Source organism: Serinus canaria, chromosome 27 (genome assembly GCF_022539315.1).
Source record: "Serinus canaria isolate serCan28SL12 chromosome 27, serCan2020, whole genome shotgun sequence".
NCBI classification, from domain to species: domain Eukaryota; kingdom Metazoa; phylum Chordata; class Aves; order Passeriformes; family Fringillidae; genus Serinus; species Serinus canaria.
Window position 1 is genome coordinate 14,751 of NC_066340.1, and position 9,580 is coordinate 24,330.

Below are 9,580 nucleotides of genomic sequence, written 5' to 3' on the forward strand. Positions count from 1 at the left end.
GAAAATGACTGCAAGGACCGAGAGAACGCAAAATGAAATGACCTAGGTGGGACTGATGGAGAGCTGATGAGGCTCAGAGAACCCTGGAGGAACAAGATGCTAACTGAATTATGCATTCCAAGAACTGCAGAGATGGATGCCTGAGAATCCTATGGTCGGAATCCTCTGCCTAACCTCGCATTCTTACAAGTCCTAATCTGCCGTAATGGATGCTTGTGGGGCGCGGCTGTCCATAGAGCTCGGAACGAGACCTGAGAAGACATCTGACTGGATGCTTCCAAAGAGAGAAGAGATTCTGATACCCCTCTGAGCTCGAGTCAGAAGTTCTACGACATTGGTGCCTGGCCAAGGAGTGAAGAGATCACGGATGCTAAGAATGATGCCTGGGTTTCTGATAGGCCCCTCAAAGGCCTGAGGTAAAAGACATGACATATCCACACAAACAACACAGAATGCACGATAGACAAGTGACACGATACACACCGGGACCGCTCTGCCCTGCGCACCTCAGCACTGTGATCAAAAGTGAGACTTTCTTTGTATGTGACCTAAGGGGCCACTTCATGGACATGCCCATCTCCAAAGCGGACTCAAGAACTCCTCCTGGTGGGTCCCAACCCAGCACCCCGCTTTTGTCCCCTCTGTGGGACATAGCCCTCTACTTATCTCTAAGACATCTGGGCATGCTGGTCCGTGTCAGGTGCACAAGAAGGCAGCCTCAACATCAGGAATTTCCTGCTGGCACTGTTGTTCAATAATTTCCTGTGGGTTCTTAGTCAGCTGCATTAAAGAAAAGCAAACATCAATGCATGAAGTCAGTAGCACAGCGGACAAAACCCAATAATTCTGCTACTCACCGTTCCAAGAATGCCCTGCTCCTCGGGCCGCACGCTTCGGCTGTGCTCGGAGGCTGACACCGTCATCGCAGCGTACGCCTGGGTTAAGGGGAGATGAGGTGATGAGGCATTGTTGAAACCTGAGTGGAGCCTCGCTCCTCCTCCCTACTTCCCCGACTCACAGCAACTCCTCAGCCGTTGCCAAAGACTACCAGGGTGACACCTTTAAACAGAAAAGGCAGAGGCTTCATCACCAAGTCCTGTAATACTTCCAGAGGGTTCACGGGAGCAGCGAACCTGGTGAATCGGCCGGTTGGTGACGGGGCCTGGACTCTGAGTGGATTGCCTAAAGCGCACAAACGAGAATGGATGCTTAGAGTTGCACCAGAAAGTGAGACTTGAGCAATAACAACTGCTTCTGTGTACTACTCAATGCTCACCTTGACCGCCTCACCTTGACTGCTGATATCCGGCTTTACTTCCTAAAAATAAAAAGAACGGTGCCGTAACAGACTCGCACTTCACACTCCCCCAGCGGAGACAAACGGTGACTGGCTGACCTGCTGGGCGGAACCTCCTCACTCGGGATGGGTGGACGGATTTTTCCCTGGGTTTCATCCTTCTGCATCTGAAAGAAAGTGAGGACAAAAGTCAAAGGGCTGCAGGGTAACTTGACAGCTGCAAACATAGTGTTAATCTAGGAATATCATCTGGAGTCCAGCGACACCCCACAAACTGCAAGTCCCCAGGACTTGTCCTATTGCGCCGGGCTATGCGGCAGGGCAGAGCGGCTCCGGCGCAGATACGTGTGGACACCCGTGACACGGAACGTGACGAACGAGGGGACGTTAAACACGACACGTTAGGCTAGAAACGGTGCGACGCGAGGATGAGAGAAGAGTTCCTGGCAAGATCAATAATGGCAAGGACCGAGAGGATGCCAAAAGAGATGACTGATGCTAAGGTGATGGTAGATGGAGGGGGCTCCTCTAAGGAGCAGAAGACTGGAACAGAGTGGCCTGTTAGAAGAACCGTTGGTCACGATGATGGAGATGGCTGTGAGACGATGCTACGTTTGGAATGCTCTTCGTAGCATACAATGTTCTAAGGCCCCGAGCGATATGACTCGGTCTGAAAAGGATGGATGGTGATACGCCACAAAACAAAGCCTCAAAAAACATCTGACTCGATGCTTCTGAGATGTGACTTGGACAGGGCCGAGCCTGCCGGTGAAGGAACAAATGATATTGGCGTTGTGCCGAGAAGTACGAGCGTTTGAGAACCTAGAGATGACGGCTGATGTTTGTAGTAAGAGCCTCGAGAGAAAAAGGCAGAGATATTTGATCCAAGGGACCCCAAAGACACACTAGGTAACACGGTACACCGGACAACACGACACAGGCCGGAACTGCTCTGCGCTGCACGCCCAACCGTTGCAATCGAAAGTAGAGCCTCTCTCTTCATCTGTCCTAAGAGGCCTCTTAGAGGACATCCCTTTACCCTCTGCTAATTTTTACATCTGTTCCAGGAATTCCCAACCCGGTACTCTCCTATCCTCCCATCTACAGGCTGTGGCCCCCGACTTATCTTTTGGATGATCGGTGATGTGAATCCACGTTGGACCTGAAACGAGTCTGCCTCCGAGGGCCCCGTGATCGCCTGTTAGCCTCTCGGTCAGCTACAATAAAGAAAACCAAAAGCAACGTATGAGTTCAGGGTTATCTGGGCCAAATCCCAGCAAGTCAGCGACCTGCCCTTTCCAGAATGTACCTGGGTCCTTGAGGCTCCAGCTTTGTCCTGATTCCAAGGATGTAGCTGTTACTATGAGCAGCACCTGGGTTATAGAGCTGGAATAGAGAGAGAGACAAAGTTACCTAGCATTTCTGTGAGTGCAGTGGGTGACCTTGTGTGCTGAGAGAAATGTGAATGCCTCTGCTACGCTTGTGAAAAGCCTTGTTGGGGGGGGAGCTCAAAAAGATACCATTTCTCACCCTGTTGCCTTCAAACCACCCCCCCCAATAACTCCTAATCTCATACCGGTTCACCCTCCCTCTCCTAATCACAATCCTTAATTCCCCTGAAGCCTCAACCCCAAACGTTGTCTTTGACACTGGGCAGATGCCATTTGTGACATGATGAATCTGCTGAAGAAAGTGTTGCACTTAACACAACCTGGAATTTCTGGAAGCTACGCTCTTCCTAAAATAAAAATAGGAACAACAAAACAAAAACAACAACAGAAATTACAAAAGCACCTTACCGCTCCTGAACGCACAAGCCAAAATCATGAGCTTCAATACTCCCTCTGTTTAACGCTGTTTTCTTCACAGTATCTTCAAAGCCTCTGTTGCTTTAGATGCCCAAAAATACCTGCTGAAAACAAGCTGAAATAAACTGAAAGAGCCCCTTCACTAAAATGAGAGGAGAGCTCTTACCCCAGCACATCCCAGAGAGGGAATGAAGCCCATCACCAAAGGCTGGGGTTATTATACCCCTGATTGTCCCCGCCTCTTGTTCCCAGAATGCCCAGGAAAAGGGAGGGGGCAAATCCCACCGGGTATAAAGGCCCTCAGAGCGGCTGCGGCTGTTTGGCTCCTCTGCCTTGAATTCAGTGGAGTAAAGGGCTTGAGGTAGAAGAGAGCCCTTCCGGGAAATAACAGCCCTTTTTTTTTTTTATACAACTACTTGGAGCAGAAGAACAGAAAACTGGTAAGAAAAAGAACTGTGAGTCTAGGTAGTATAGCTAGATAAATTAGGTAATTTGCTGTTATCTTACATAATTAGACCTTGGTGATTACTAAGTAGTACTTCATGTGTGCCTAAGCAGAGTGGAGAATATTACTAATGACATGAATAATCTGACTCTCCTTAAGACCGCTAATTAGAGCAATCTAGACTATAAACAAATAAAACCAAAAAAACCCAAACCAAGATCCCGAGTAGCATAAGGTTACAGTACGTGCCAGGTTGACCCTTCTCTGAGATATCTAGTCTAAAGACACAGAAAGAAGTGCCCAGAAACAAATAAGGAAATTATTAAAATGCAGAGAAGCACAGAGCTTCCTTCAAGTGAACCTATAAAAAATAAAAAACAGAGCAGGTGCCTCCACTGAAACAGGTAAAATGGCAAAGAAACCGCTTCAGTCATCTAATTTAATCTCCAAAAATATTGTAAAAAGAAGGGTCCTCCTCAATTTAAACCCCTTCAGCAATGAAAAAAGAGAAGCTTTTCTCTCAATCAAAACCCACAACAAGGACAGACAGCTGGAGAAAGTTTGAAAGATGTGCTTGGGTCTCACAAAGCAGCCTGCCTTTGCGATGGTGGCGGCTGGGGTCTAGGAGGCGTCACGCGTAATGCGGGATTTTCGGCGTACGGCCGGCCACGCTGGGTAAAAGACCCCTGAACACGAGTGCGAGACCGTTTCTAAACTAAAAAAAACTGACCAGCTGAAGTGGTGGATGGCGAATTGCAGGAGGCACTTAACACTCTCAAACCAACCTACCATTGCAGAGGTGGCAGATTGGCTTCTGGTACAAATCCTGTGCAACGTGGAATTTCAGGAGCCAGACGGCTGCTCCGAGCCACAGAACCTGGAACGCCAACCCCGGCACTTTCACAAAGTAAGCAAAAGTCAAAATATCATGTTCATGATGACAGGTTGCAGGAGGTACTTGGCACTCTCAAGCCAGACCAAGTTGGCAGTGGTGCCAGCTTGGGTCTGGGAGGTATCCTGCGCAATGCAGAATTTTAGGAGCCAGAAGGATGCTCCGAGCCACAGGCACTGAAACACCAACAATGGCCCTTTACCCAGGTAAACAAAATTCACCAGCTCAGCTGCATGACAGAAGGTTGCAGGAGGTACTTGGCACTCTCAAACCAGGCCAAGTTGGCACTGGTGCCAGCTTGCGTCTGGGAGGCATCCTGCGCAATGCGGGATTTTAGGAGCCAGAAGGCTGCTCCGAGCCGCAGGCCCTGGGACACAAACACCGCCCCTTTTCCCAGGTAAGCAAAACTCACCAACCCTGGTTCTAGGTGTCAGTTTACAGGAGGTACTTGGCACTCTCAAACCAGCCACAGTTGGCACTGGTGCCAGCTTGGTCCTGGGAGGCATCCTGCGCAATGCGGAATTTTAGGAGCCAGAAGGCTGCTCCGAGCCGCAGGCCCTGCGACACAAACGCCGCCCCTTTTCCCTGGGAAACAAAAGTCACCAACCCTGGTTCGTGGTGTCAGTTTGCAGGAGGTACTTGGCACTCTCAATCCAGCCCAAGTTGGCACGGGGGCCAGCTTGCGAACTTTCTTTTTCAAGGAAATTAGTGGTCTTTCCTCTCTGTGTCCCTGTGGCCAAAACAGAGATTCAGCCTCCAAAACTGCAGACGGCGAACGATTTCTCACGGACCGCGGCTGCCGATGCCGAGAACTCTCCCTGCCCTCGGTGTGCCGAAGGCACCTACAAACAGACGTCGACACGCAGCAGGGGTGAGTTTGGCTTTACGGGGAAAAGGGACAACGTTCTTGTCTGGAGGCCTGTGCCTCTTCCGGTTCCAAACGGCGCAGGATTTCTCCTGGAGAGAAGCTGCCCCCGCCAAGAACTTGTGCTGCCCTGGCAGTGCTGAGTGTCTCCTGCGAACTGGTGTCGGGAACCTTGTGGTGTGAGGTTTTTCTGTGTGGAATTTCTCCCAGACCAAACGTGAGGACATCTAACCCTAACTCTGACTATAAGGACTTAGCTAGGTCTAAAACTTATGACCCTTTGGATCAAGAGCGGGGAACCCGACCTGTCTTGCGGCCGCTGGCCCCTTTCTAAGGCGTTGCACTGCGGTCCTAAAACTTTGCCTTTTCGGAGGGTGTGTACTCTGACCCTACCCATAATCTTCAAAATAAGCTGAAGAGTCCTAAAACAGCTTTGTCCCACCGGGAGGGTTCCGGGGTGGTCTCGCTGTTAAGGTTGCCGTGCTGTGCTATGCTGCTGTTGAGGGAAAAGGCTGTTGTTAGGGGGGCTGTTAGGGGGGCCGTTAGCTGTGAAGTTACAGCTGGAGTAAGGAGTGGTGCACCTGGATGCAAACTTGCCTCCTAAGGTGTACCCTGTGCACCTGATCTCCACTGGACTATCCAGACCTCCATCTCTCTCTCTTTACCCCTCTATCCCTCCTTCTGCCCCTCATCCTCTGTGCATCACCCTCGAGCCCATTCTTTGGCCTTCGAGCCCCTTCTCTGCTGTCCCTCGGCTCCTCTGTGTCAGCCTGAATCCCTCCCCCTTGCCGGTTTTCCCCCAGCTTCTCTGTGTGCCCTCTGGCTGCGCCTGCCACCCTCGGCATCTCCGTGTGTCGCCTGCTGTCCCCCTCTCCCTGTTCCACCCTCGGCTCCCGGCCTCTGTCACCCTTAAGCCCCCACAGTGTGCCTCAGCCTCCGTGTCTCGTGCCATAAAAAGACCCAAAAAAACCCCAATCTTAAAATTGTCCTAAAACCCCCTCAGAATACCCTGAAAATACACTAAAAATACCATACTTAAAATCCCCTAAAACACCCCTAAAAATCCCCAAACAACCTGTAAAAAAATCCCTAAATATACCCCAAATAGTTCTAAATGAGCTGAAAAAATACCCCAAAAATCCTTAAAATGCCCTGGTAAGACCTCTTAAAAAAACCCTAAAAATTCCCTCAAATACTGTAAAAATACCGTAGTCCTAAAAAAGTCCTCCATATACCCTCAATAGTCCTAAAAAAAGCCCTAAAAACACCCAACCCCAAAAAATTCTAAAAAGTACTAAGAAAGCCCTTAAAATACTGTAAAAAAATCTCTTAACCCTAAAAGTATCCTAAACATTCCCATAAAATCCCTAAAAATCCCACAAAATCCCCTCAAAATCTCCTTTTCAAGACCTGAAAAGAACCCTAAAAGAAAACCGTACAGAACTGCACAGTCACCAGTTCTTAGCTTTCACTCTCTAGCCCACAAACATTGTTGCTACCTTTTTATTACAGTTGCTGCCTTATGCTGCTGTTGGGGAAAACTGGTGTCCTACGGGTGCTGTTTAGGGTGAGCTTAGAGCTGGGGTGAGGGCTTCTGCACCTGTACCCTAACTCTACCTGCTACTCTGTGTCCTGTCCTTTTTACCCCTAACCTTCAGTGTCACCACAGTGCCTTTGTGTCATCCCCAGCCTGCCAACTTTGTCCCTTGACCCCCTAACCTCTGCTGTGCGCTCTCCACCTGGGTAGGGGTGGTTTTTAGGGTGAGGTTAAGGGTGATGTGAAGGCTGGTTCACCTATCACCCTCAGGCACCCCCCACTTTTCCCCTCAAGGCATCTTCTCCCCCTCAGCCTCTTCTTGTCACCCTCAAGTTCCCTAGAGTAGCCTCTCATCATCTTTGTGACACTCTGGAGTCCTGCAGTTGCTCCTAAATACCCCTTCTACCTGTCAGCTGCCCCCATCCTCTGTGTCACCCTTCCACCCCACCCCCCTCAGCCCCTTGTGACACCCTGCAGCCCAGAGACATTGTCCCTGCCTGTCCTACAAGCTGCACTGTCCTCCACGACTTCAGGCTCCCACCAGCTGCTGGAGGGGAGTAACAGGTGGGTGGAGTAATGGATGCAGCAGGGAGGGTGGTGGGGAGGAGTGAAGGGTGGAGTGAGGGATGGAGCAGGCAGTGTTGACACACACATACACACACACATACAGACACACACACACACACGCTTCCTTCAGCTTACACACAAACCCAGCATCACTCACATCGCAATCGCTCTGCTAACACCTGGCACGCATTCACACGGCTCCTGGGGAACGTGGTTCCCGGGAGCCTCCGAGAAATCCTCCTGCCTGACGAAAACCCCGGTTCCTGGACGGTCCGCACCCAAACTTTGGCGATGAATGTCGCCTCGCAGACCGACCGGGACCGAGGAAAAAAAAACCCAGCCGGGGAAAAAAAAAAAAACCCCGGCTGGGGATTTTTTATTCTAAATTTATAAATTAGTTGAAAAACCCGAGAAGCAAAGGTCATACACACAACGTTAGATCCAGCCAGCATGCACTCACACACGCAAAGACAAGCGGACACAGACAGACAACCGCGTACTCTCACACATGCTCACACGCGCTTCCAACTTACACGCTCGCTGCAGCCTCTACTTGAAACATGGAGAACGTGCTTTGACGCGTCTTCTGGCTGCCTCTCCTTGACGTCAAATGGTAGATTCTGGGGAAATCGGTAGCCTGAGGCACCTGTGAGACGAGAGGCAGTGGTCAACAAGTGGCTATCTGAAGGCTAGGACTTGTCCCCGCTCTGGGCCAATAAGTTTTCTACCCAAAATCCCATAGAAGACAGATGAACAGTAAAGTTTTTGTAAGTGTTCTAGCTAGCTGTGACTACGTGCCAGGGCAGGGCAGCTCCAATCATAAAAGGTACAATATAAGTACACACAATATAAGCCGATGCATACAGTACAAGCATACGTATAGTGGAAATACAGACAATGTAAGCTGACATAGGTACAGACAATATAAGCAACATAGGTACAGACGATAAAAGTACACACAATATAAACCAGCATAGGTACATACAATATAAGTACACGCAATATAAGCCAACCCAGGTACACGCAATATAAGTACACACAATATAAGCCAACATAATTACAGACAATATAAGTACACGCAATATAAGCCAACCCAGGTAGATACAGTATAAGTACATGCAATATAAGCCAACATAATTACAGACAATATAAGTACATACAATATAGGCCAACACAGGTAGATACAGTATCAACCAGGACTTGAGATAACTCTCTGGAGGATTAATTCTTGAGCCCTATACCCTTTGAGAAGATGGAACCTACAGAACTACTGCAATCACGTGAGGAGGGTGTAAGACACTCCCTCTAGAAGTCCAAGAGAATGGCATGGACAAAAAGGCACTACCAAAGCTGGTAGTGAGAAGGAAGATGGATGAGAACATCTTGTGTAATCCTTCCTGTCTCAGAGTCAAGATGTAAAGGTGTCAGAATAAGCGAAGGAACGTGAGGAAAATACGGCCAATATGGCACGAAATAGTGCCGATATAGTGTCAAGATGGAACAAAGGCCTATGACGTGGAAGACAGTGGACACAGACTACATAACACAGACACAGACGACATAACAGACACAGATGACATAACACAGAGACAAGTGGAAACCGCCTGGCACTTTCACTTCATGGACCTGAGATTCCTAGCGCAAGATGAGCCAGGGGCCGATGATGACGAAGGAAAGAAAGCCCTATGGCGATAGCACGTGATGATGAAATGTAACTCGTTAAAAGAAGTTAGTGCCCAAGCAGTTAAGAGGATGCTCGAGAGGCTCGGTAGGCCTAGAGAAGGAAGCGGACTGCCGGGTGACCGTGGCCGTAGCTCTGGACCTGAAGGGGAGCTCCTCGGGTGAAAAATCCGTGACAATGTCGAGTCGAAGACGGCTGCAAAGTTTACAAGATTGTGGAGATGGGTTGGAACTGCCCTGCCCGGCAAAGGCTCTGGTAAGGCTGAGGAGAAACCCTCTCCCTTTACTTTCAGAGAGTCTGTCCCACTACAGACCTCTCCGCTAAGCTGACATCAAATTGCCCCCTGTGATAGTAAAGGTTTTGCTCCTTCTCCCAACTACTGGCCCCAACACTTAGCTTTTGGAAATCGAGCTGACAAAGTCCATCGTTGGTTGGACGTGGACATCGAGATGTTCTCCGCGTGTGCTTCGGTGCTGCCGTTTCCAAAC